Genomic DNA, 27,908 nt, shown 5'->3' on the forward strand with positions numbered 1-27,908 from the left:
CGGGCTGAGCCCATGTCAGGCTGAGTGGTGTGATATCCTGAGACAGGTGTCTGATCTCTGAGTGAGGAGTGCAATTGGATGCACTGTTACTTTCTACTAACAGCCTCTTGGTAGCTGTTCGTTTTGTGGCTCATTTTCTGAACTGCCCTCTGGGAACTGGCTGTCTTCTCCCTATTGATTGATTTTAGAATGTAGAGTGCTATCTCTAGATGGCCTCCAGTTTTGTGCATTGAAGTTATTGGAGAAATTCACATGGATGCCTGCATCCAGCCTGAAATATTCAGTACAGGAAGGGGTGCTGCATTTAAGGATTAATGCAGTTGTGCCTCCACGCAGTACAAATTCTTAGTTTAGACCCTCTAGTTGTTTTGAAATGCAGATTGAAGGGGATTAACAAGGAATTCCAGGAGACACACATGTCACTGATGTGCTTTTGCTTCTCGTGTTACGTAGCATCCTGAATTGGAGAGAAGGGAAGGAGGGAAAAGAGAAGAGTCGAAAATAGTTACAGCTCATGGAAAACAGCGGAGCTGTGGTCCTGGCTGAGTTCTGTTTGCCTTGTGCTGGGGGACGTAAAGGAGTCAGAAGAGATGCAGCTCAGGCAAAATTGCAGTCCCCAGCCCTTCATTCCTGATGAGACCTGGAGGGGTGAGGAGGAGGGTGGAATACCAAAAATTTGCATCTCTTCAAGCACGGGATTTGCCCAAACATTTTGTCACAAACAAATGATCTGGCTAAAGCAGCATTTGTTTGTGAATCGTTCATGAGCAAGCATTCCTCTTCACTTATGTATTATTAATGTTGACATAGTTTGTGAACAAATGTTAGCCCTTGGGCAGAAACTGTTTGCTTGAATTATTTGCAATTTATCGTTGATGGTGTGCAGTTGCTCACCCAGGTAACAGAGTATTGTTTCTCCTTTGAGGTTCAGTGACTGGAGAGTAATGAATTATGTGTAGGTAGCAGGGAGACACAGTTATTCACTGCAGCTGTGGATTTGTACTGGGAGGTGGATGCCAGCCCTGGCTCACCAAGGCCCAAGGTCAGCAAGTCGTGCTGCACATTGCCAATAGGAGGGAGCACATAATTTGGAAATTACCAATGTGTATTTTTTCTGTCCTACATACTTTTCCTAACATTTCTGGCTGATTGCTGTCAGAGACAGGATCCTGACCAGTGGGGATGTGTGGCCTGATTTCTTACACTTGTTCTTGTGTTTGTATGAAATCCCAGACACTTGTGTGTGTATCATTTTTGGATGTGATGAGGGGTAACATAGCACTAAATTAACAGGGACTGATCTTTAGGAGATCAGTCATCCCATCATCCCATTATACATGGGATCATTTTATGGTTTGCTTTTGTGTCAGGTGGATTGCTCTGCTGAATTATGGCAAAGATTATTTTTTGTTCACTTTGCCATCATAAAATAAGTGAATGGTTCTCTTTGGACCTCTATGGTAGCAGAGAGAAAGTCATATGAAAATTCAACGACTTGGCAGTTTGGGAAATAGGCAATGATAATAATTTGTATTTTTAGTGATTTTCAGTATCGTTTGGAATAGCTGAGTAGAAAGAAAAAAACTTAGGCACAGCAACATACTAAAAATATAGCGTTTATTCATTTGAATCTTTCATATTCATTCTTGAAGACATTCCTCCCTCTTGTTAAGGGCTTCCTCACACCAGTCTATTTCTGCAGTCCATTATTAATGCAGGATGTATGTATATATGTATAAAATGCAGTCCTGTACACAAATGGTAACTTCTCTGCATGGCAGTAGATTTTCTAATATTGTTTAAAACTGTGAGGAAAAAGAGGAAAAATACAGTAAAAATACAACATCATTTTAATGGCACATTGAATTTGTTTATCCATTCATATGTGTTATAAGTAATTGGTATTTTTTATATGCTACTATTTGCATTTTGTAGTGTGTTCTTGTAGGCAATACCATTAACACAACTCTAGCTACTATTACTGAGCAACGTAAAGCCACATTTTAGTGGTTATATCATCAATAAAAAAGCTCTTTCAAAACCAGTTTTTTCCACATCTTGAAGTTTTGTTTGAGCTTCAGATGAAAATTATATGTAGATTAGAATGAATGCTACAACAACACAATATACATTGTTTTGGTTATAAAATATCTGTAGTTAAAAACAAAACCATGAGAGAGCTTCTAAAGACAAGGAGATGAGTACAAAATGAGTGCAGGAGCTGACATGAGCTCATTAGTTCTGTCCCTCTGGTTTGCAGGGTTGGCTGCACTTGCTGCTGGGAGAAGGGGAGGCCAGTGTGGGGAATCTCTTTTTGTTGGTGTGCAAAGCTTTACTGCTCTCAAACCACCTCTGCTATGCTTCTGCTTATTTGACTGAACTTCTTCACACTTCAAATTGGAAACTTCCTTGATGTGTTTTCTTGGCTTGAGGCTTTTACAAAATAATTGCTATTTAGCTTGTGTTCCTAGGAAAATGAGGCTTAAATGATGACATTGCTGACTGTGGGCCCCGTGTGATACACATCCCCAGCAAGTCTCACTGTGGGCAAGGTGAGGGTATGGATTTGAGAGCACACTGCACCTGGTTCCCTCTCTGAATCTCTCCCTGGAGTGGGTAAGCAGCAGACACCCTCTGCCCTCACCTCAGCGACATGGCAGGACTGTTGTGAGGCCTGGCCGTGTTCCCTCCACTGCAGGGCTACAGCTTTTGCCTTCAAAGGAGGGGAAGTGGGGCAAGGCAGGGTGAATGTTGTCAAGGTGCTGTTTTTAGGTTTGTAGTGTTACCTAACTTTGGTGGCTTTCGTGGATACTGAACTAATAAAACCTGATAGCCTACCTAACTCTCACCCTTAATGGAATGCCAGAGGTCCATCTGAGATCCTTTGCAGTACACCACAATGACAGTGAGGCACCTAGAGTGGCTTTGCATGAGCAGAGTTTGTCACATACCCTGAAGAGGCATTTTGGGTGATGACAGGAAACTACTGCTGGGTTCTCCCTGAAGTCACCAGCAGCATCATGAACCCCAAATTTGTAGGGCTCATTCAGCTCCTTCACAGAGGATATGCAGGGACTACTGGAGTTGCAGACCTCCCAGAATGAGGGATGAAGGCAGGACAGTAAACTTCTGTTGTCCTTTTTCACATGCAACAATCTTAAGGCAGTGGAATGGACCCAAACGGTGTGCTTTGAGATCTTTTGCAGTTTCTGAGATGAAGGGGTGATGATTCATATTTAGAGGGAGAAAACCTTACATGAAAAGCCTCCAGGGTGGGCTCTGGCGCTTGGAAGATACAAAGTCTGTGAACAGGGGATTAGTAATCAGAGGAATTCAGGGACAAAGAAAGCTTAGGCAAGAAATGAAAAGAGAGAATTGTGATTTCATAGCAGATGTAATGAAGGTAGCAAAAGAGAGGCCGTGCTAAATGTAATCAGGCATTGATTCCCTTTGGGGAATGACAGAAGCGGCAGCACTGCCGGGGCTCTGTGCCAGCTCCATCCATTGCCAAAGTACCCATGCAGCTGCTGCTTGAAGATAGCATTTCTCTGGAATGTGCCATTTGCTTTTATTCCTGGGAGGGGGAACTGATAGCTAGTTTATTTGAAATCCATCAATGTAAAATGTATTGTAAACAAAGGCTGCACATGCTATCGTGGTACACTTTCCCCCATTTTATAGTCTCTGCATAAATATGTACACCCTCCTTCAGATTGTTCAGTGGAGGGGCTGTGCATGAGTGACTTGTGGCATACACCAGCCTCTTGCTCAGAATAATAAGCAAAATTAACTTAATTGTGTAGAAAAACATATTATTTATGCTGCTTAGAACAAACCAGCTCAGGCCTTAAGGGAAATGTCCTGTTGCATCTTGTAGGCCACAAAATGCTGTGTATGTGTTGGTGATTGCATTTCTGCCACACCCTGAGCACTGAGCTCTCTGTCTGTCTGTCTGTCTGTCTGTCTGTCTGTCTTCAGCTCTGGGGAAACACCTTTGGCTCCCCTGTATCCTCACTCCTATTGCTGGGGATGCAAGTGGAGCTTGCTCTGTGATGTGAGGAGGGTACTTGGGCAGTCAGGCCCTTCCTCTATCTCTCAGATATTGTATCTGAAACAGCTGAAGAGCCAAATCTAGGCAAGAAGTTTTAGACCAGCAGTTTGTTAAAAATCAGGATATAGAACCAGGCTGATTCTGAACAATAGGGTAAATAATTTGTCATAATATTAAGATATATTTTAATTCTGTGTTTGTAATTGTAGTGAAAATCCAAGCTCTTTACATGTTTTGTTGGGGCAAAACAAAAATTAGGAGCAGTGAAAACCAGGAGATAAAAATTTGGATGTATTTGCAGACACAGAGACTCAGTTTCTGTCATTCAGTGGATTAGTTAACGCTAATCATCTAAGCCAGCTGCTCTACATTAGCTACACTAATCAGGGTAATGTCTATTAAAAATACTGTAAGATATATTATAGAGAATTTTGCTATAACTATAAAAGAGAATGAACATTAAAGTAGGCCTTTGAATGAAGTTAAACCCAAACTTCCCCCAGTTTTTTTGCACTTAAACAGCAAAATGTTCTTAAAATGCACGCATCTAATTGATACCTGTACATAGCTAAAATTTCTAGTTTAGACTTGGTCCAGTGTATAACATGGGCTTTTCTGTGGCTAAACAAATGCTTGTGTGTCTAAACTAATGTCAGACAGTGCTGGAGATTTAAAGCTAATGCATTTATGATAGAAAAGAAAATTAAAATTAGTTTTGTGAGCAGAATTTAAGCATTAGATGAAGCACCAGCCCCTGTCCTGTTTGCCCATCTTTGGCTTTTTATCAGGTAACTGTTATTTTCTGTTTTCCCTAAGCTAGTATTTGCTTTCTGCTGTCCTGTACTTTTTTGGCTGAGGCTGCAGACTGTACCTGTGGTTGCTCTGAAAAGCACAGCACATACAGCAGTGGTGACTGCAGCAGTGCACATGTTGCCTTCTGCTGTAGCATTTCTGGCTGGGATGGAAGGACTTTCCCTTTGCAATGAAAAAAGCACATTTCAGGCTGTGAGAGCTGATGGCCGGCTTGGTTGAGGGGGCTGGTGTGGGAAGGGGGAGGAGCCTGAATGCGCTGGAAGGAGGAAATGTTGGGCTTATTGTGTGCTAACTTCACCTAGAACTCTCCAGAGCATTGGAGTACCATCAAATCTTCCTGTTTGGCTTGGACTGCTGGAAAAGAAGATATTGGTGTGACTTTTATATAGGGAAAATTCAATTGTGTTTTTGCTTTATAAATTCACTGGAGTTTTTGAAATGAAAAATATCTCAGCAAAATGGACTTGAGTGTATAACTCCACAAAATACACATTTTTTGAAAATTGATGTTTTAATTTCTAATATTTTGCCGCTTTTTTGGGGAAAAAAATCTTCAGTCCTGCTTCCATTTGGACAGGTGGTAGAGTTCCTGCTGCCTTTAGTGGATGCAGAATTCTGTATTTTCTGTCAAATTTGTGAAATATATTTTTATGTTCTGTGTGTTTTCATCCGACTCTCCCAATAGCCAAGTTCAGGAGTTTTAATTTAGTGGCTAAAGAAACTGTAAAAAATTTGCCTGACTCGGGGGACATACCTTTTATGGGCTTTTTTTTGTTCATTTGGGTTTAAAAAAAACAACAAAACAAACCCAAAACACCAAAAGAGAAAATCACCAGGTGTTTAATTTACAGTTATGCGGTAAAAAAGACTTTCTCAGTGACATCATCAAACCCTTATCAAATATAAGGGGTCTCTGCTTTTTTTGGACACTGAGAGTGGAACTCATGTCAGATGGTTTGAGGTGAGTGAGAAGAGTGATTTTGCTGCAGTCAATATATGACTTTCCTCATTGTTGTGTTGCCAAGAGTTGACAAATCAATGGACCCAGATATTAAAAACAGGGACTTGAAATTGAAAGTAGCAAACATATGATACACTAGGGCCATTCAGATATTGAATAATGGTAACTAGAATGGATCAGTACTTCCAATCTGTTAGTTTGGTACTGTTCAAGATCAGTGAGCTTCATCAAAATACAAGAGGCTGGAGCAGAATTCAGAGGATAACTAACCTTTAAGATCAGAAGCATAAATTCTTATACATTTCTCCCTCCAGCTGCCAAACATGTGATGTCAACATAATGCAGACAGGAAATTCTGAGATCTCATAAACTAGCTGGGGAGTAGGTGGGAGTTGTTTGAGACTACCCTAAACAATAGAGGTTGTTTTAGAAAGCTGAATGTGCAGTTCTGAATGTGATGCTAGATGTCCAGCCAGCATATATTCCCCTTCTGTTTTGCATTCCATCCAGCTTTTAAGCATTCAGAGGAATTGATATTTCCAAGATCTAGGACTCTATTGGTGAGCTAGGCCCATTTGGGTGTAAATCCCAAGCACTACACAAATAATTTTAAAGTAAAATGGAAAAGAAATTAAAGTTTTGTGGTGGTCAAGTGCTGAATTGGGAAAGCTTGGGGTTTTCTCCTTCATCCAAATGGAAATGAGTCTGCAGAGGAAAATGAATGCCAGGGTAGAAACAGAACAAATAAAAGAAATAAATAACCACAATGCAGCACTATAAGATTGGTGTCTTAAAGGCTGAGAAAATTAAGGGGAATTTGGCCATAATAAAGGTACTGTATCATAGTGAAGTGCAATGCAATTGTAATATTGAGTCCATTTTGTAGGAACAAAAAAAAAAAGACCCTAAAAAGGTTTTTTTTTGTTTTTTTTTTTTAAAAACAACTCTATTCCATATGATATTGCAAGTAAACTATACAAATATTTCTCATTCTTTATAATTACTTAAGCAAATCTACTTGACATGCACATGAGTAAATTTCCGCTAGCTTTATATCAGTACTGAATTGGTCCTGTCAATCTGTACAGCCTGATAGTACTTATTTTTATACTGTCATAGCTACTGCTTCTGAAATAATTGATTTTAGGTGTCTGAGGATCTTTTTTTTTTTTTCCTGTGCTGAAGCCAGTCAAAATCTTGTCCACAGATATTTCCCTTTACCTAGCAAAGAATCGTGTTCCTGTAATGGTGGCAACCAGTATTTCATGTGCATGTCTCGTGTAAAGAGTGCAGAAGGAAAATATGAATAGCACTGAGACTTTGCCTTTCCCATTACATGAGGTGCTGCACATTACAGCATCATCCTGCTGAGTTATTAACAAAGGTTTGGCTGGTCATAAACATTTCATAACTGCAAAGCACACCTTGCAAACTGGGTAATACTAAGAGCCTTTTAGTGCAGAGTATTTGTCATGGCTAAGTGCAGTTAAAGTTGGCTTATTATCTGTGACTGGAGTCCTGTGTGGCAGAGCCCCTCTGTGCAGTAGTGGAGCTGGAGAGCCACAGGTGGAATGGCATCCCTGTTGTCAGGCCTGTAAAACAGTTCTGGCTGGTCCTTCTACAGCCTTGAGGTGCCAGCAGGCTGTACAGCCCGCATTCTCAGCCCCTTCACTGCAAAATGAAGGCTTTGCAGGCTTTTGGCTCCCTGTCTGGATCCCCTGGCCCCTGTGACTGCAGACATTCCCTGAGCCACTCTACACTCAAGCTGCAAACCCCAGTTTTGGTCCCATCATAATGGATTTGCACTTTGTTTTGTGCCAGATCATCTGTAGCAGGAAAGGTATCATTGTGCTGAATATTCCACCTTATAAAATGTTTTCAGTTAAGGAAGGGATTGGCAGTACAGTTATTAGGGATTTTTTACCACTTTCTTTTAGATGTAGCTTGAATCTCAAGTTATTAGTGACCAAAAAACACCTGCTGTGTGAATGTTCAACATTGGTCCATGTGCAGCAATGATCACAGTCTGGAGTTCATAAAACATTGATTCATAATCTATCCAAATTGTGATAGGTAAAAGATGTGCACAAGTGGCTGCTGTCTCAGCCTGGGCTGGATGTTTCTGGCTCTTCCATCCTTCATCTTTGGACTTGATAGGATTTTGTACTTCATGTGTCCTGCATTAACTTCTCATCAGTCACTCTGAGGTACAAAGTGCCTCACTAATCCCTGTCAGACAGCTGTTGTATTGATGGTGTACTGTTGGGTTCTAAACCCTCTGAGAGGGGAGAGTTTTAAAGCTCCATTGTTCTCTTTTCCCCAGGAGACTACTGGGAGACCTCTGCCCCCTCCCCTCCAAGCACACATTTGTTACCTGTGACTGCTGTGAGTGTGTCCTGCTGTGTCTCCTGCCTGTTCCCTGCAGGAAGGAGGCTCCTGCTGGGGCAGCCTCTGGGGACAGACCTGTGGGGAACTGCCCATCACAGAGCTTCTCTGTGCACTGCATGTGGGGAGAGCTCACAAGGACAGAGCCAGTTTGTCCTTGGCTGTGCCCTGGGAAGCACAGGCACCTTTGTCCTTTTGGAGAGACAGACCTCAGCATACCACATGCATTTTTACCTTGGAGGTTCAGCAGTGCTCTGCAGATGCACCAGAACAACAGTACCTGAGAATGTGAGGGATGAGGAAAAGGGCTTCTGGGGTTGTGCCCTGTGTCCTTAAAAAACATGAGGCAAACTTAAACTTCAAAACATGCAGTTGTATTTGTTCTGCTGAGAATGGGTCTGTCTATCTATCAACTGCAGTCAGAAGGGCAGTGCTTACTTTTATTTACTGGTATCTTTGTTTATTACCTTAACCCCAAAAGCTAGCACTGTGTGGACATGTAAAATGAATTTCATTCTGAGAGTTATTTCCTAATGTGAAAGAAGAAGAAATAATGAATAATAGCTTGCTGTGTTCTGACCTGCCTTTGACTGTAGTTTCATAGCTAAACAAAGAACTATTCATCCAAAACACTCTCAACTGTCACTTTAGAGAGCTTAAATAAGATTCATCCATCCCTAAACTCATGGAACAAAACAATAAAAGAAAGTGCTTTCCACTGCTGCTTGTTTAATGATGACCAAGACAGAGGGATGACACTGTCTGTAGGGTTATATGACGTACACTGAAACCACTTGCAGGTGGTTTCCACTCCTTTATCTTGGAAGTGATTGATTTAAGCTTTTGCTGTAATATTTAATCTGTGTCTCTGTAATATGCATCAGTAGTCTGGCCAACTCAGGTTCTTTCTGTAGCTGCAACTCCTTAACATTTGCAGAATACATTTCTGGAATTTGTAGGGATTTATTCAGGTAAATACATTTAATTTCTATGTCCTTCTTAGGGTGATTGTTGCACAGAGTAAGATCCAGAATAAATGGATTCTAATTGTTCTAGTTTGCATGACCTGCAGATGATTTTGTTCTTCAACAAAATGTTTATTCTTCTCACAGTTACCCTGCTATTGCTTTTTTTTTTTTTTTTTTTTTTCTCTTTGAAACTTTTTATTACTGCCAGGAAATATGATAGATTTGTACTGTTTATTGTCCTAGATTGATTTTTGCTTGGAAAATCCCAGGGAAGTTTGCATTCCCATTCTTTTAACCTTGTCTTGGGCTGATGGCTAACTTTTCCATTACTCAGCAAGTCAGACTGGCAAGAGTAGAAGATGTACCCATCACTTGTTTGAAGGGGAAAAAATGTTTAGAAGATGAAAACATGACTTTGTAAACAGAAAAGCAGGGAGACTGAGAGGTGAAATGGTTCAGCTGTTGGTAAATGGAGGCTGCCATGCCTGCCTTGTCAGTGTAGGATTGTTAGCTGGATGTTTATGTGATACTGCCTTTCCTCACCACAGTGAGTTACAGTGACAACTGGTGGCAGTGGATGCTGAGTCTGTGCTGTGAAATCCTGACTTGCACTGTGAGTCTTGTCTCAGGAAAGCCAGATTATTTTCTCTAGTTTGTTGCACTGGCTGTACTCTTATTTACCCCGTGTATGTGTTCGGTTGTGTTTTCATGTATGACCCCTTTGAGTTAAATTGCTTTTGTGAGTTTGATCTTCTGTCTCTGGCTTTGCTATTGGCCTGAAGGTGGCAATGGCCACATAACATCACCATTCAGTGCCTCAGTTTCCTCATGGGGAAATCAGAGAGGAGAAGTTGCTTTCCTTGAACAACACCTTGAGAAAAGCTTAGTGGAAGAGCTGACTCTTGCTGTTGTGTTTTACAGTTACTGGGATGATAGGTGACATTAGACTGATTCTTTTGACATAACAACCAAGTGATGGGTCAGTGTGTGTCCCTCAAGTCACAGAAGAACTTTTAGCTGTAGACCTGATTCTTTTGCAGGAAGAGTAAATAAAACACTAAAGCAGTGGATGGGTGGCTGAGCTCCAAGTGTTTCTCAGGGTGTCTGCATTTTGTAAATCCTGTGCTGGGTTCACTGAGAATTCAGGGCACTGCTCATTTGGTCTGTAAAAAAGGCAAGTGCTTAAAATTGTCTCAATTCTTCATATCAGAAGATATGGTTGAAGAAAAGCTACTGTGAATCTCATGCTGCTGAACACCTATTTAGTGTCATCATGCTCCAGTTGATTATTTGCTTTGGAGAAGCAGGAGCAAGGCAGATAATAAGATTTTATTCTTCTCTGTGTTTACAGAGGTTTTAATTAGTGGATTTTAACAGCAACATTAAAATCTTATGTGTATTTCCCTGCCATATTTCTGAAGTGGTGTGCTGTACATCTGAGCTTCCCCTCTTGATTACAGACTTCATAGCTACATGGTCTGCTGTTGCATGGGACTCAGCTGCTTTAAATTGCAGTTTGCCTGGTTGGTACAGCTGGGCAGTTACATAGCAAGTGCTACCTGGATGCTTTGTTGTCTCTGAACAAATGTGTGTTGTGTGGTTTCTATTTCTCAAAGAGAGGTTTGAGTAATAACATACACTTAACATCTTTAATTTGTTTTCTCCTTGTAAAGAATGGCCTAGTCAAAATCATAAAGTTCATAAATTGTCTCTGAATCTCAAAGAACCCAAGATTTTTGCTTTTTTCCTTTTAAAATACTTTTCCTTTAAATTAGTGTTTCAAAATTGTCTATAACAAATATACTTGAAAAAGCCAATGATATCTTTAAAATACAATTAGCAGTTGCTAATTGTAACACCTTTCTATGTGTGTATTATTTATTTGTTAATTACATGTTCGATGATCAGAAATCAGCAGCAATACTCACATTAGAAAACTTCTAAATTAGACACTAATTTACAATTTCAACAAACAAGCCACATGATAAAAGGCTATGAGCAGAAGTTGAATTAGTCCTTCATGAGCAACTTCCATTGACTTCCTTTAACACAGAGTTCTTTAATGAACCGTGAACATTTGGCAGGTGATTAATGTAGAAGTGCTACAGTATGAACGAGTCCCGGGAACACTCACTTTGGAAAAAATAAAAAAGGAAAAGAAAATGGAAGAGAGCAGCCAATTTCAGCACACAGACACGTTTCCCACAATGACTGCAGAAATGAAGTGCCAAAGTGACCTGGTATGTAACATGTGAGTTTACCAGCTTTTCAGAAACAACGAAAGTAAAAACATCTGAGATGCTACTGCTTGATTTGGAACAGAGGAATTAAAAGAAACAAGAGAAAGAAACTAAAAAAGTCAGTCACAAATGAAGTCTTCAAAATGTGGAGAAGGTTTGAGGCCAAGAGCACCTTCATACACCTGTCAGAGAAGACTCTGAAATAGCCTCAGAAAGTTTAAATCACTGAACAATAGCGTGAATTTGAATACAAAATAAAAAGTTAAATCACAGTGACTTTAAACTAAGACATGCATAAGAGCTAGCAATAATTGCAGAAATGACTGAAATATATTCAAGAGTGGTCACTGAGTGCAAATTCATCTGTGTTCATTAGGAAAGCAGTTGGTAGGATTCTTGCTCCCACTTTTACAATGGACATCAGAGGTCATCCTCATGAAGCAGAGGCAAGGAAATCACGGAACTGACAGACTGAAAAGCAATAAATCTTCAAACCCCTGTAATCTTCCTTCTACTAAAGGGGATTGCCAGACTCCAGCTAAGCTGTGCCTCGGTACTAGAGCACTGCTGCTGTCAGTTCCTGCAGCTGTTAGATAAACTTCTAGTGCCAGGTGATACACAGCACCAAGGCACTAGAGATGTTTATCTGCTGACTTCTAGTGAGAGTCTTCTTCACTGGTAAACAAGGGTGTGAGGCACAGAACAGGCAAGCTCAATCCACTGCACAGTGCTTTATATGATTAGACAGTCAGACTTTCTCATGTGATGTGACTTCAAATCCTGTTTGCTCTTTTGCCCTCAGAGACTTCTGTGCTATCAATATTGTTGAGACCAAATCTATGAATGCATTTATAGTTGTATCACAACCTTAGCTGCTGTCACAGCAAGCTGCTGCTTTTGTTGTTATTATTATTATTGCTGGTATTATGATTGTCACATTTTGTTCATGTGTTCAACGATCTGGCCCACTGATTTTTGGCAGCCTGTCTGCTCATTCCAGTGTTACCCAGTCAAGTTTTCAAGGATGTAAATACAGTTTGAGTATATAAATGTTCTTTTCTACCAGTTAACATGAAGCCACTTGTAGTGTAGCCTGTGAAACCATTTCACTGTAGGGTTATGAATAAATACCTGTCTGTGATGCTGAAGTATAAATATTTCAAACTAAGCCTAGTGCTTAGGGTACAGTCTTATGTTATTACAATATATTTGGTATGTCAGTAAAGAACTGCTTTTTGAAGGTATTGCAAGTTGTAGATGTACTGTTTTCTTGTCTAGTCTTCACTGTTTTCAAGTCAGTGTTATGATTCTTATTTGACAGCAGACTAAAGATGAACATGTGAGAATCTCAGAGCATTAAGCACTGTGATAAAGGCTGATGAGAAGATCGATACCAGTCCTCCATTACTGTAATGAGTATTGTCTCCAGTGCAGTTACTTATTTCCAACAGGGACCTCATCCCAGTGCATTGTGTGTAAGGAGATGAAAAAGGTTTTCAGAGTTTATAATGCACCAGGTGAGCATTAGAGACACGATGTCATGGCATGAATCGTGTGATAGCTGATGGTCTTAGCAGAACAGTGCCAGCTCTTTGTTGCATTGACTGTGACTCTGCTTTATCATCAGGCTTGATAATGCTCTGCAGCAAAATTTGCTTGCCACGATAGCACAGGAGGTCCAGAAAGGACGTGGTTCTGCAGATGAAAACAGGCTGGTAATTGCACTTGTCTGTTCTGTGTTTACCTCTGTCAGCTCCAAATTACGTCCAGTCTTACATCTGAATGGCATTGTTTTTGTGATCCTACCTGTGGCTTGACCTAGCTCTCATTTCCTGGCAGACACATTTCCCTGGCCCTAGAAGTAATATTCCTTGATATCAACTGTTTTCTACCCAAGGTGAACTTGTAAGAGTGTCTCCATATATTGTGTTTTTCATGTGAAGATATGCCTAGTTAATACCTGCTGGTGAATAATGTCCAGGGAGGAAATTGTGCTTTAAAATTATTTCTTATTTTCCTTTGAGCGATAGAGATGAAAATATGCTTCTCTTTTCAACTGGCCAGCACACTTTGTCCAGTTTCCCCTTTCAAAAGAGAAACAGTTTTTTGATCTAATAGAAAATAATTTGCAAAAGTACTTACTTTAAAAGGGACAAATATTTAATAATTTTTTCAGTGATATGACACTAAGGTCAATGGGAGACTTTTTCTACTGGTGCTCTCAAACATCTTTCTCCTTTATTTCAGGTAAATGGAGTGGATATGTTTGATTTCTTCCTCACTCTTATCTCTTTCTGCTGTTGCAGCTTGTGTGCTTTAAATTTCCAGCCACATAAATATTCTTTATGCTAATTTTTTCTTTGCTTCTTTGTAAAAATTGTTTTCCTAGTCCAGTATCCATCTTTTGATGCATATAAAGAGTGTATTATGCATATTTGAAAGTAACTGTCGGACTTTAATAAAGAGCCCAAACAGAGGTCAGAAAGCTCCAGGTAAAAACAACCCCAAATAGTCTATGTTGCTGGTACTAAATTATCCATCAGGAGTCCCTTCTCATGGACAATATTTAGCTGGATTGACCACATGCTGTGTGTTCACTCATGGGAAACAAATCAAGAAGATTGCTGCTTGCTGTAGACATTCCTGATTTTCTGGTGAAGAGCATCCTTGCACTACAGAACAGCCATGTTAATTTTTTCCATCTCTATGGAAAGAGGACACCCAGAGGATCAGGCCCAGCCAGGATTTATGAAAGGCAGGTCCTGCTTGAACAGGCTGGACTCCTTCTGTGCCCAGGTGACTGCCCTGGAGCATGAGGGGAAGGCTCTGGGTGCTGTGTGTGTGCAGGCCAAGTGCAGGTCTGCCCTTGGGTCACAACAGCCCCTACAGCTCCAGGCTGGGCACAGGGGCTGGAAGGCAGCAGGACAGGGCTTGGGGGGCTGGTGACAGAGGCTGAACATGAGCCCAGGTGTGCCCAGCGGGGCAAAAAGGACAAGGACACCTGGGCAGTCACTGTCCCTAAGGCTCAAACCATGTGGCACTTGGGGACATGGGCTAGTGGTGAGCTTGGTAGGGCTGATTGAATGTTTGATCTTTAAGGTGTTTTCCAAGCTCAACGTTTCAGTGATTCTGTATTTGTCCTGTGCCAGGCTCTAGATCTGCCTGGTGTTATCTGGGATGCTGCCAGCCTCAGTCTGAGCACACCCTGTCCTCTCTCTTGCACTGAGGGGCTTGGAGGATCCCTGGTATTGCACAGGGACCCTGAGAAAAATCTGTTTGCAGTTCTGTGTGGCAGGAGGCAGAGCAGAGCGATTTAAATTGGGCTTTAACTCTTTAGATGGTTTATTAGTGTTTGAAGCTGCAGTTTGACTGTGGTGTAACAATGTGACACAAACCTATTCACAAAGCTCTTCCCAGTAAAATGATTTGCAATGCAAATCTACGCTTGGATACTGAGTACTGTCTTTGCTCAGTGTGTGTTCTGTGGCTGCTGACAAGCTCGTTGAGGAAGATGAGAAATGGCTGTAAACAAAGAAGGACTTTGAAGTTCATCTCCCGCCTCGCTGATCACTAGGGGTAGCTGTTCTTCGGCATTCCATTATCGGGAGCTCCCTTCATCTCTGGGAGAATGTGGCAAGGAATCATTAGCTGCCATGGCACAGACAACAGGCACCACTGTACTAGGGCCATGGCATGTGAGATATATATTAATGAGAGACTCAGTAATTGATGACAAGGTGTAGTTTTCAAAAGTGTTTCACTTATCAGGTTTTATTTAAGGTATAAATAAAAGAATCTAAACAGTCATGAGCAGAATCTGCAAATGTTTATAGATTTTGTATTGTAAACTAAAGTGGGACTTAGGTATTCTTTAGCACAGCGTTTTGTAGTCTGCAGATAACAAATGTATTTTACAAAACTCACTGATCTTGAATCAAGTTGTCTTCATTGAGCCTTAAGTGAGTGAGACTCTTGTTACCAAAATAAAGTAAGAAAGGTTTGAATTTTGTTCTGGCATGTGTCCAGAAACTGAAGAGGTTTTTAGAGTATGTTAGAAATGTGGTGAATAGTCTCAAAACTTGTGGAGGTAAATTCTTCATGAGGTCACAGATGGTGCTTAGCATCCTTTCTAGGAATCACCAGCTTTTAGAGTTTCAGTCTGAATCTTCTGTACTGGCTCCTGTCTCTTTACAGTACATGGTGCTAAGGAGGGGAGTTAAATTAGAAGCATTTTTCTTTTTAGCAACATTTCCCATTAATTCAAATACAAATTCCAATGTTTGTGCTCTAAATAGGTGCATGTTGTGCACACATAGAATTTAGGGTATTTTCTGGCTTATTAATCAGTGCAGTGAATCAGAAATTTGTCTCATTTAAGTATGGATTATAAATTGGATCAGTCTTTTCTTACACTTTACCTGTTCCAACAGTGTATGTACCATTATGCAGCAAGGAGCTCAACCCATATTTTGTGGAAGCTGTGTTGAAGTGAGTGGGAGTCACGGGACACTAATTGCTAATGAGAGAGGACTAATTATTGCTGGCTAGAGAGGATGCACACTGTGTCTGTAACAGCAGAAACATCTTCTTAACAAAGATTTTGTTTCTTGGATTTCAGTTCTTCTTCTGAAAGACTGGGGAAAAACTATTGATAAAGCCCTGCTTTGCAAGTGCACATTGCTCTCTAACAAGTCACCAAGTAAAGCCATTGACAACTCCAGATATTGCCTTCAGAGTTCCTTTCTGAGATGCCATTCTGTCACCTGGCTCATTCCTGCCCAACTCTCCCTTGTCCATGACTAAACTTACTCCCAAGGTGGAAGCTGTTCATTTCTGCCCCAGCCTCAGTTGGTCAGTACCTCCTGTCTCTTCATAGTGGGCTTGAAATGGACAAGGCACTTGCTTCTCAGTGATGATGTGGGTTTTAATTCTCATTAGTCCTTTATAAGTTCAGAAATGGCAGTGTTGTATGAAACAACCTCCAAAATGTAAAGTTAGCAAGAACTGGCAGTTCCTGTCGTTCTCTGCCCCATGCTGAATGTTCATTCATGCTGGAATTGAGTTGCTTGAGTTTTGGTTTATCACTAATTTCCATCATATATCATTTAGAGGCCCTGAGTATGCTTCTCTTTGATATTTCAATTATGTATGAAAATGAAAGCAAAGTGTTGTTTGTGCTGCTTAGAACCTTGTTCTTTTTTTTTTTTTTTGCTTTATCAGCAAAGTTCTGTACAGTGTATTGAGGTTTACTTGCTCTTTCAACTAATGCATTGAACCTTTCAGTTTCGTTATCTTGGTTTATTTAGGCTCAGGTTACAGGTAAAATTTGAGTGTATTTATCTTTCAAAATGATATTGGATGGCATTAGGTTGGATCATTTTTTAGTGGATGAAATTTGTTAAAAGCATAGCACTTACTTGTATACTGCACATTTCCCAACCTTGTGATTGCTACCAAACTACTTTGAAAACTGTTCAGAATGCCAAATTAAAAGTGCAGCATTTTCAGTAAATGCCATACTTCATATATAGTGTGATAAGTAGTTAAAGATATTTTATATAACATGGGATCTTTATCTTTCTATCGTGTGAAGACTAAGTGGATATTATAGTGTATTTCCTTCAGCCTATTTGATCTCCCCCATGCACATAATTTCTGTTGGCACTGGGGAAATGTTGGCTGCTTGCTGCAAAAACAGCCATGAAGTGAACAGAGCTAGAAGCATCATTTTTAGATCTTCTGCAGGGTATGTATGCACTCAGGTGTTCTAAACTAAACCTGCACTTTAAGTTTTTGCAGGCAGTACAGTAACTTTCTTCCCTCTCAAAATCTCTTGCAAATGGATAAGACTACCCAGAGGGTCCCAGTGCACATTGCCCATACATTGTCAGGGACTTCTCAGAGCACTGCTGTTGTGCTGCTTATGGTGGATTTAAATGACATGTTTTAAAAGTTGCTTTGTCCTGGTCCCTGGAGCCTCTGTCTACCAGGATTGCTTTAAATTTGACTAATTTCATAGGGACAATGCTTTGTTTTTTACATGTTTGCAAGTGCCATGGGATTTCCATGATGGTTTAATTAAAGCACATTCTGGACATCTGTCAGCTGTTGGGTTTGGACTTGGCCAGTGTGGGGTACACGAAGTGATCCTGTTTTACTGTGTAACTTACAACACAAAGTTCCTTTCTCCTTTTCCTCAGGCTGGTGTAAATCAGACACAGCTCCAGTGTTTCCTGATCACTCAGGGCACGAGCAGTTATGCTGAGAGATTTGATGGGATTCCCCCAAAGCCAGAGAACCTTTTAGTTGGCACCTGCTCTGCTAACACAGGCTTAATGTCTGTGTGCCTGCAGCAGCAGTTATGTGCTAGTGCCCACCTGAGGTCTCCTGAGTGTAGCAAAAACACGTGTTATTTAATTTGCTGTTGTTATGGATGAGTCTAGAAGTGTATCAGTACCCTTAAAAGAATCATGAGCTGCAGTTTGATAGTCTTAAGCAAGCAAAACTAAGCCCTGGTTCTGCAAACTCATTTCAGTTCCACACATCCTTCTCTCTCATGCCTTTTGAGTAGGAAGCAACTTTTCCATAATTCATAATTTAATTTCTTTTTTGTAATTACAGAAGAAACCTTGCCTGGAATATTTGCTTTGCCTTTTCTGCTTAGCTTTCCCATTCTCATTCTTTTATGATTTTGATTTTGCTCTTATTAACATTCTTTGCAGACACAGTGTCACATCAGCATTGTGCTTTAAGTATTATGGTTTACTATGATGCCTATTTTCTCTTAGGCTATAAGAACACTCTGATATAAAGCCTTTTCATCTACAATTGCTCTTGTGTTTTCTTGGATCCCATTAATGTGGTTTTGTTCAATGATTATTTTTACTTGTTTTTAATATATAATATTGTCATGTGATAGAAGAGGTATTTTGTCTACTTTGGAAGATGTACGCTAATTAAAAATGAACATATGGCACCCTTGAATATCCCTGAAAAACAGGTGGGAGGTTTCCAGCCTTTGTTTTCAGGCAGTGCAGGTTGTGGCACTCTGGAAGTGTGGTATCCTGAAGTCTGTTACATACAGCAAATGCATTTGAAAGTGTGTTTATTTGTGTACAAAAGATGATGCCAAATTGAAGCTGGACATTTTAATGTGTTTTATACTTTTGTAAATGATTGATATTTGAAGTGATTCCACTTCTTTATCCCTCACAAACAGACAGACAATTCTCCTTGTGGTTTTAGGTCTTACACACTGGGGTATGGAATTATCTTAAAGTCTATTAGGGATACAGAATATATAGAATATAGAAATATCTTACACACTCGGATATGGTGTTATCTTATACACTGGGGTATAGAATATCCCACTCTGTCAGAGATACAGAATATATAGAATATAGAAATATCTTACACACTGGGGTGTGGAATCACCTTATACACTGGGATGTAGAATATCCCAGTCTGTCAGAGATACAGAATATATAGAATATAGAAATATCTGACACACTGGGGTATGGAATGTGCCCACTTCTAGGGTATGCAAACAGCAGGTCTTTTACGACCTTTATTACAGGTCCACACAACCTGAATATTTCTTTAATATAAGTAGATCTTATATGCATTCATACAGAAATGCAAACTATAAATGTTTGAATTTTCATGTACATTACAACTAGGGAACCATATTTATGGAGATCCTATTTAACCTTTTGCTTTTAATCTTCTGAACATATTTTTAACATTTCTTAAATTTCACATGAAACTCAGTAGCACACATTTACAGCAAGAACAGGTTACTAATTAGATTTCAGCCAAGTATTTAATTTATTTCATTGAAAGTTGGAGGATTTAATATAAATCTTAAAGGAAAAATATCTTTGAGCTCTATAATATTTTTGCTTTATCCAACATAACTCCTAATGACTTTTCTACTAATTCTGTTCTAGTTATGTCTAGAAGTCTATGTTTCTCCTTTCATTTTTTTCTATGTTCTTCCATAGAGCTGATGACAATTATATGAAAATTTAGGTTCATTTATAGTAAATTAATTCCTTGGCTAATTGGAGATGTGAATAGTTAAAAAGAATTAACATGAAACTTCACATTTTTAAGTTAGACAAAAATTCTCTACAAAGTTTAAGGCAGAAGTCCTGCAGAAAATGAACTTCCCACATGAAGTATGATTGCTGTGTTGGCATGTCAGAAATATGGCATGCTGAGTTTGAATGTTTCCACAGGTATATTTGGGTTTTTTCTGTGTAAAAATAGAGGAAATGCCTGGAGAATTTCTGCATAGGACTGCAAGGAATATGCCCTGAATAGCAGACTCTCCTGGTCCCATGCAGGGTTCTGCAGGTCCCAGCCCTGCAGGAGACTGTAATTTTCACTTGTCTTCCCTGCATGCCATCACATACAGCCCCCCTTGTTCCATTTGCTAGTTGCTACTTTTAACAAATTGGGGCTTTTTTCTCTCTTGTAGCACAGGACCCCAGGATCTTCAAGAGTCTAATCTAAGGGCCCAAGTAATGCACTGATTCCTCACTCTCCAAATCCATCTGCTGAGTAAATGGCTTTTCAGTGTAAAAGCATCATTCAGGTGCTCTTCTACCAATCTTTTGTGTTCATTCCCCTGCAAGTGCTAACAACAGAAACTTTCTGAGCTAGAGTAGATCTTCTCTAGCTGACAATAGTGGATTTTTAAATAACAGTTGATTGAGTATTTGAAACATTTAGTCATGAGCTTCTAGTTTCATTGTGCTGCTGTTAAATAGGGGAAGGTTTTGTTCAGGAGTGACTGAATTCACCCAGTGAGGTGATGGCATCAGCTGCCCTTTGCTGTGATGATCCCCCAAACCTCCTGTGTTCTCTCTCTTACCTTATAGTCCTCCACAGACTGGGCAAGTATCCCAGGAATTCACACAGTCTGGCCTCACTGTGCACACAGGATGCTGGAGAGTGTTCAGCTGAAATGTGTCAGTTTGAGAACTTGACTTAGTCCTCTCCCTGAAAGCTGGACTTTCATTCCCTGCCCATGCTGCAGTGCTTCCCAGCCTCCTAGATTCACATACTGCACCACAGCATGGTGTTAAATTACATTAATTACTCTGGATTAGAAAGGGATTAACTAATACAATTAACACATCATTAAATGGAATTAAATTTTTGGTCTGTTTGGGGTTCAGCATTTAACTTTTATTTAGAAGTACAGTTTTGAACAGAGCCACATGCATAGCACACGTGTTATTTGGAATCACCAAGCTCTGCCTGGGTCAGAGCTGAGGTCTTGGATAAGTAGCTATTTTCCAAGGTTTCTGTCATGGGTCCACTCATAGTTATCTCTAGCTGCTTCCTTGTGGAAAACTCCACAGAAATGTTAAATTATGTGGGAGTGAAAATCAGGGAAACCAATCTTCATTACCCATCCAGTGTGATACAAAAGTGTGCTTTGGTTTTCTGTTAAAAGAAGTATCACTGCATGTCTGTTCTATGAGTGATCATGAACAGTATCACAGAGATTTTCCCAGAGTAATGAGTGTGTCAACACAGGAAACTTCTTAATTTTCCTGTTCTACCTTCCTTATCTCTCCATGGTACACTTTGGTACAGTGGCAATACAAGGAAAAAGTATGAGGGTACTAGATGGCATGGAGTGACTATGAGGACTTGGAAGATTTTTTTTAGAAATACAATTTTTAGTCACCCTATATATTTTAAAATATATAATACATATATATATATATTTATAATGGTGTTTGATTTGAGTGCTGTTACACTCCTCTGAAGTCTACAGGAATCTATTTGTGTAGCACATTGTGCATTAAAATACCAGCTCAGCAGCACAGTAAGCTTGTGTTTGATTCCTTGAAAAATGCAGGATGTGCCTTTGCTGTGCCACCTTGGAGCCTGCACTAACTCAGTCTGTCCCTAGGTATGGCAGAACGTGAGCAGCTTGGTGCTGGACATTTTTCCCTATTTATGGCTGCTGTTTAAGACCATAACTTTCAGACTGAGAGTACAACTAAGACTTTTAAGCAGTCTGGATGAGAAGGACTGTCTCAGCAACCCCGCTATATTTTATTTTGAATTTTCTTCTCCCTCTATCCCCTTCCTCTTTCTCATAGCAGCATATAATCTCCAAGCAATTTATATGATAGTTCATCATAGGAAACTCTTATGCTGCTGCAGTAGAATGAGATTTTCTCCAACTAATTTTCTATTTTCCTGCTGTAAAACTGCCAGAACACTTTGGTGAAAGGTAGATGGATATTCAATTAAAAACTTCCATACTAGAAACTTAGAAAATTGCTTCTTAGTAAAAGGCAGATTACCCTCAGTATACTTCTTGCTGTCAGTTCAATAGTATTGCTCTATTTCTACTTATGTTTGCCTTTCCTTCCTGCATCATCTCTGAATGACAGGAACATCTGATTAAAAGAAATTTAATGTTGTTTTTACTCCTGGCTGATTGCTCTTCTAGGCCTGGAGTTGAAATACAAACAAAAAAAAATACTACTGGCCTTTAAGTTTCTTTGCCAAGTTTTAAGACTGTCATATTTCAAACATGAAGTGCCTGTGGCATTTGGTTTTTGCATTAGAAGTAGTAATGATTGTTGTTAGTAAGTGATGGTTGTATTTGCTCTGCAGCACACTGGTTATTGCACATGCACTTCACAAGACACTTCTCCCCAGATGAGGACTACAAAAGTATGGGTGGTTTTTCAGGATCACCTTGGGGTCAAGCTGAACTTCTCTAATATTCCCAATATGACAAAGTAGGAGAAAAACTGGTATAAGGAGATATTTGTCTTACCTATCATAAAGAAACAATAAAAATTTAGAATTGTGTAGGTTCCTTGTCTTCTCTTATGACTGGATCCCAGTCACTTTAAAGAGAATTGATTATCCCAGGGATAAAGATCCCAGCTATGTCCTTTGAGACAGCCTGGCCACCCTGCAACCTTCAGCTGACTGACACCAGTGTTTTGGGGAGTGGATTAAAATGTGCAATATTATACATATTCCAGCAACATAATTATTTCTGAGATTTTAGGATTAATTTGGATCTGCAAGTTTCAGTGTTTAAGTGGTTTTTTCTAATAATTAACAGGTTATGCATTCTGAATTCTGGGTTTTTTAGGCTGTTTGATGTGTGCTTGTCTAGAATGAAATTTGAAATTTGTTTTGCAAACTATATGTAACTGAATGCCAGAAAAGGTTTATGCTGAGAGGCTTTAAATTCCAGGCTGTTCCTGCATATTGATTGGAATAGGGTAATTGACACAGGAAGGAGAGCCCTTAGTACTCCAGTTGTAGCAGTGGAGGTTGAGGTAATTAATTTCTTATGAGGTACTTCACATCTCACAGCATTAGATCCATAGGGAGTATTCCATAAGGGCTTGAAGAGGAGGAAAATGACAATCTCATATTGAAGCTGTTGAGGAAAAAGCCCTGTCTGTAATGAGAAACAGTTCCACATGAAAGAGTCCTTATTTGCTCGCTTGCATATTATTCTCCATACCCCTTTTCACAATATATGATTACCTGTTTGTCACAGAAATGGGTTTTCTTGAGCCAGGTGCCTTTAAAAAAATCACACTGGGGTGGGTGTGTTAGAGCAGGGAATCTCTATCACTGAGTGGAGGTAGTGCCTGAAGTGCTTGTGGGTTATTCATTTGTGTTTCCCATATTAAAAAAGAAAGGTAATAAATGTACTTCTACATTAATTTCCCTTTCCAGGCTTTTGATGTACTGTAAAATAGGCTTTGAAATGCTGTATGAAAAGGCCTGGGAGCTTTTACCTTTTCAAAGGAAAAATGTCAGAAATGTCAGGTTCTGCCTTAACTGCCTTGTCAGAGGATTCCTTGAATAACTTCTGAAATGTTCATATAAGAGATTTCTCAGGCAGTGAATGCTGTGCATGTAATTGTTCATGCATCTAAATAGTTCCATGTTTCAATGGGGTTGCTTGTGCTCAAGGAGTTATTCCTGGCCACTTCCAGGATGGGGAGCCAAGAGGCCTTTAAACCATCTTGTTTGAAAGCATGAGACATCCTTGGAAAGGACTGTAAACAGCCAGTTCATTTCTGAGTTCCAGCTCAACAAACTGGTCCTGTGTTCTGCAGCTTTGGAGAAGGTCATTGTTTTGTTCTGATGTATTTAACAGACGTGGCACCTCCAACATCAATCCTGGTTTTTACTTGGACATTGCACTTTGAGGAACAAGCTGAAAATCTGAAGGGTAAAATAATATTTAAATTAATCCTATATTTAATGGACAAATCCCAGGGCCTAGAGGTATCCAGACTGGTACAAAGGAATACAAGGGGGTTCTGCCCCACACTTGGTATTTCCCACATAGCCAGTCATCTTGGATTTTTTGTTTCTGTGTGACCTTCAAGGTGACAAATCCTTTGTCCGCTCCTAGTGAAGAATGAAGGAAGGGGTATTCATTTTATTTAGTTACTGCTGGCTGAAGCACAGTGTTAACTGTTTCTGGCAGCTGTGAACCAGCTGGGATAAATGAAGGCTGCAACAGGATTGAACTGGATCTTCCCTTTTACAGGCTTCTGGGCTTCTTTGGGCCTTTTTGAGACAGATGCTTGTACATGTCTTTACTTTGCTGGGTTCCACAACAGGATTTGAAAGATCAGGGTTTCTATAAGCTGTGTATGAAAAAAAGAATCTTGTCATTGCAGAGAAACTTGAGTTGTGGAAATGTCCCAATTAATGACAAAATGTTTTCATCATGCAAAATAAATTGTAAAATTGCTTTTTATACAATTTTCTCATAATCTTATAGTTTGGATTAGAATTCACAGCGACTTTATAAATCAAAAGAAGAACCGTTTATAAATTCCATATTAAAAAATCTTTATATGTTTCATGCTAAATTGTAACAACAGACATAAAATGCTTGGTGTCTCTATAGAGGCTGTGACTTTGCTTTAATGTCCTACCTAAGTTGTGAGAGTTTGTTTTTTGGGTTTTTGAAAATTAAGGTGCAATGTACAGGACTCTCTAATTGCTGAGCCTAGGATTATTTTCAGTCAACACAGGCTGAAACAGTCAGTCATTTAATTAGAGCTCTGACATTAATTAAGTTATTGTAGTATTGATTGGTGTTTACCTTTTAGCTTGGCTTCTTTTTTTAATATTTTCATAGAGAACTGATCTTGATAAATGTGCTAGTCTTTTTTTAACTAAAGCTGTTCTTGGATACACAGAACTCTATCAAAAGCTGTTTATCACAGAGTCATAGTGCAGCTGCTAGAGACAATTGAAAGAGGGCAGGTACAGATCAGATACAGGCAAGGAATTGTTCCCTGGGAGGGTGGACAGGGCTGGCACAGGGTGCCAAGCGCAGCTGTGGCTGCCCCTGGATCCCTGGCAGTGCCCAAGGCCAGGCCCAAGCACAGGGGGCTGGAATGAGATGGGTTTTAAAATCACTTCCAACCCAAACCATTCTGTCATATGCTAGTAGATTGGAATTTTTTTTCCTATTTATTTCTCCCAAGATTGTACAATGACTATTTGGGAACAGACACATCCCAGGAAAAAAAAACAAAACATGTGCTTAATTTCTGGCCACAGACCTTGAAATATGGGAATATTTATTAGCCTAAGTACTGGAAGAGATTAGATAATCACTCAGATAGTTCTGCCCATATCTTACTTACTGATCAGTGCAACTGCCAGGCAAACATTTATGGGCCTTCAGGAGTATCAAGAAAGTGAAACTAAAACCCTTCTCAGAGTATCTTGGGATGCAGGGGGTCTGGAGTGCCTTGGAAGGTGTCAATCCCTGCTGCTGTCAATGAGCTCCATCAAAACAATGGGGACATGGCCCTGTGCTGCAACTGAGAGTCTGCTGGACATGTGTCCTGCTCTAAATGGAAATCCAGCAGGAAAGATCTGCTGCACATGTGGTTTTTGACACATTCAACTAATGTTGTTTGCCAGGGTGTGAAATAGATGGCCTGTATTATTTGCAGTACCCAGCATTTATCTTGAGGGTATCCAGTGTTAATTAAAAATACTTCTGTTCACTCAGTGGAATATTAATAACACTGTGACTTAGTGCTTGTAAAATGTTTCAAATGTTAAAAAAGCATTGAAATAGGAACTGGATATTGCTTTTAGGATCTTCACAAGGGAGCCATATAGCTATTATTACATATATTTTACAGGAAAAAAACAGTAGGTGAGTGCAGGATAACTGAAAGGCTCAACTGCCTGATTTTTAAAATCCAGACCCAGAATAATGTGCATAATTTTCCTAACCCTTTTCCTACTTCAGTCATTCTGTATAAGAAGGAACTGTTTCAGGATAGGTTTGTTCTGAAGTACAGCAGTAGTCAGAAGGATTTAATTGCCAAGCAGATATGGAGTATTTCAACTCCAGACATGTGGGCTCCATCTCTGGGGGGTGAGACAGCAGCATTCTGCTGAGTGTGGAGGTGTTCAGGTCACCTTTGGTTTCACTGTGCCAGCATTTCCACAGACAATGGTTTTAAAACATCATGCTGATTTTTGGTTATTCAAGAGAGCAATCATGTCGTGTAGCTCTGGGCTGTTAGTGCCAGATCCGAGGTGGAGGCTGCAAGGGAATGAATTCACATTCTCAGGAGTACTGCAGATCCCACATCAGGCCACTGATGTGTGAGAGTGTGCCCACAGGACACTTGTAGGAGGTGACCCTGGCTGGAAAAGACTGCACACGGTTTAGAAGTTTGTAACCCTTTGTAAGCAGCATTTATCCAAACAGTAGTGTGGGGGTTTGATGGTGAAATTCTTTGGGAAGGAATGAGAGTCTGCAGGTATGAGCTTACCTGCAGTCTGGACTTGTCCATATTCTACAGCCTGAAACGGCCTTTACAGTGCATTTGTAGTGTATTTATTTCTTAGGAGCTGAAGAGTAACTTCTTTTATAGTTAGATTTGCTTTCTAGACATTGACTATTATGTTAAGAATTTGAAAATAAAGTATTTTTAACTTGCTCACTGTTCAATATTTTATGCCACTTGCTGCCTGAGGTTATTTCGTATTAGCTGCTTCAAAGATTTAGGTTAGTTTAGAGCCAGTTGTATCATTAGTGGCCACCTTTGAAGTTATAGATTACCAGAGAATTTGAGAAATATCCCAATATTTTACAATGATTTTGTCTTTGTAGAAAAATAGGCTTCAAATATAGAGCTCTCAAAGGATATGCCAGAGCATTCTCATAGTCTGAAAAGGCATAGGGATAAGCTGGGTTGCATTCACAGAGTTTTTCCTGGCCCTGTTTACCTGGCAGTTCAGAAGGGATCATTTTGTTGTCAAAGTTGACAAGACTTGCAAAGCATCATAGAGAGATCATTATTTACCTTGGTTCCTGTGCAAGCTTTGGTACAAGAAATGATGGCATTGCTGTGGAACAAAAGTGAGTGCCCACCTCCAGGGATTCCTTGAATGTTTTAAGGTGAAGTTCAGACCTTTCTCCAAGACCTGGTTTTGATCATTTTTTCTCTGCAGAGAATATAGGCAGCTTCAGAGATAGAAGGTCATAGGAGATTTTCTAAATCACCCTGAAAATACAAGCTCAGTTTTTAAAGCAGTTTTTCCTTTCAGTTGATATAGAATGTGCTAACAATTTCAAGGCATTGATGGCATTACACATTTAATTTTAATGTAAGAGTTCTTTTCTTGCCACCTCTAGTCTTTGTTTTAATATTAAGCATATTGTCCTGTTCACAGGTTTCTTTAGTAAGGAAATAACTAATTAAAGTGTGATACATAGACAACAAGCTTAAACTCCTGGTGCCTACCAAGAGATTACCACTTTCATATTAATTTTAATGTTATTTATAAAATGAGACAGTCATGTTCATAATAGAGACTTCCTAGTGTTTGGCAAACAAAGTCCAGATCCTGTGGTCGGTGTACACAGGTATTGCTTAGCATTTCTGAGAGTCTGGTTCTTTGTGCTGTAAATGTCATGTCTGCTGACTTTGTGTGAAGCACCACTATTTGTGATTCTTTCCTTTAGACCGGGGCAGTCCAAGGTTGTGAGCAATGATTGCTTGCTTTAGGCAAACAAAGTTCATCAGGCATTTGGATCTTCATGTATTTCTGTACTAACAGGAAAAAAGAAATACAAACCAACTAGTCAGCACAGAAGTATAATGGTAATATTGTAGGGAAACAAGGCTGAGGGTCCAGTGAGGTGTGAAGTGCACTTTTCAAATAGGCAATGGTGGTAGAAGCACTTTGCTTATAGGTGGAAATAAAAAGATAAAAATTGTTAGAGAGTAAAGCTGATTCTCTTCAGACCTCTCAAATATATCAAGAGCTCAGTCTTCTAGATGCTGAGGATAAATGTGCTGTGGAATGAAGAGATTGCCATTTCATGGACAGTGTTTGCATTGCAACATCTTGGGCATTTTGAAACTCACCATTCTGTTTTACAGAAGGAAATAATGAACACTGCAGAATACAGCATAACCAAACTC

General features: G+C 39.8%; 1 protein-coding gene across 3 annotated transcripts in view; it reads left to right on the forward strand.

Moving 5' to 3' along the window:
• Nucleotides 1-27,908, forward strand: part of CTNNA3 (catenin alpha 3) — a 382,123-nt gene that overhangs the window by 193,171 nt on the left and 161,044 nt on the right. The window lies entirely within an intron of this gene.

This window comes from Oenanthe melanoleuca, chromosome 6 (assembly GCF_029582105.1).
Source record: "Oenanthe melanoleuca isolate GR-GAL-2019-014 chromosome 6, OMel1.0, whole genome shotgun sequence".
Lineage (NCBI taxonomy): Eukaryota > Metazoa > Chordata > Aves > Passeriformes > Muscicapidae > Oenanthe > Oenanthe melanoleuca.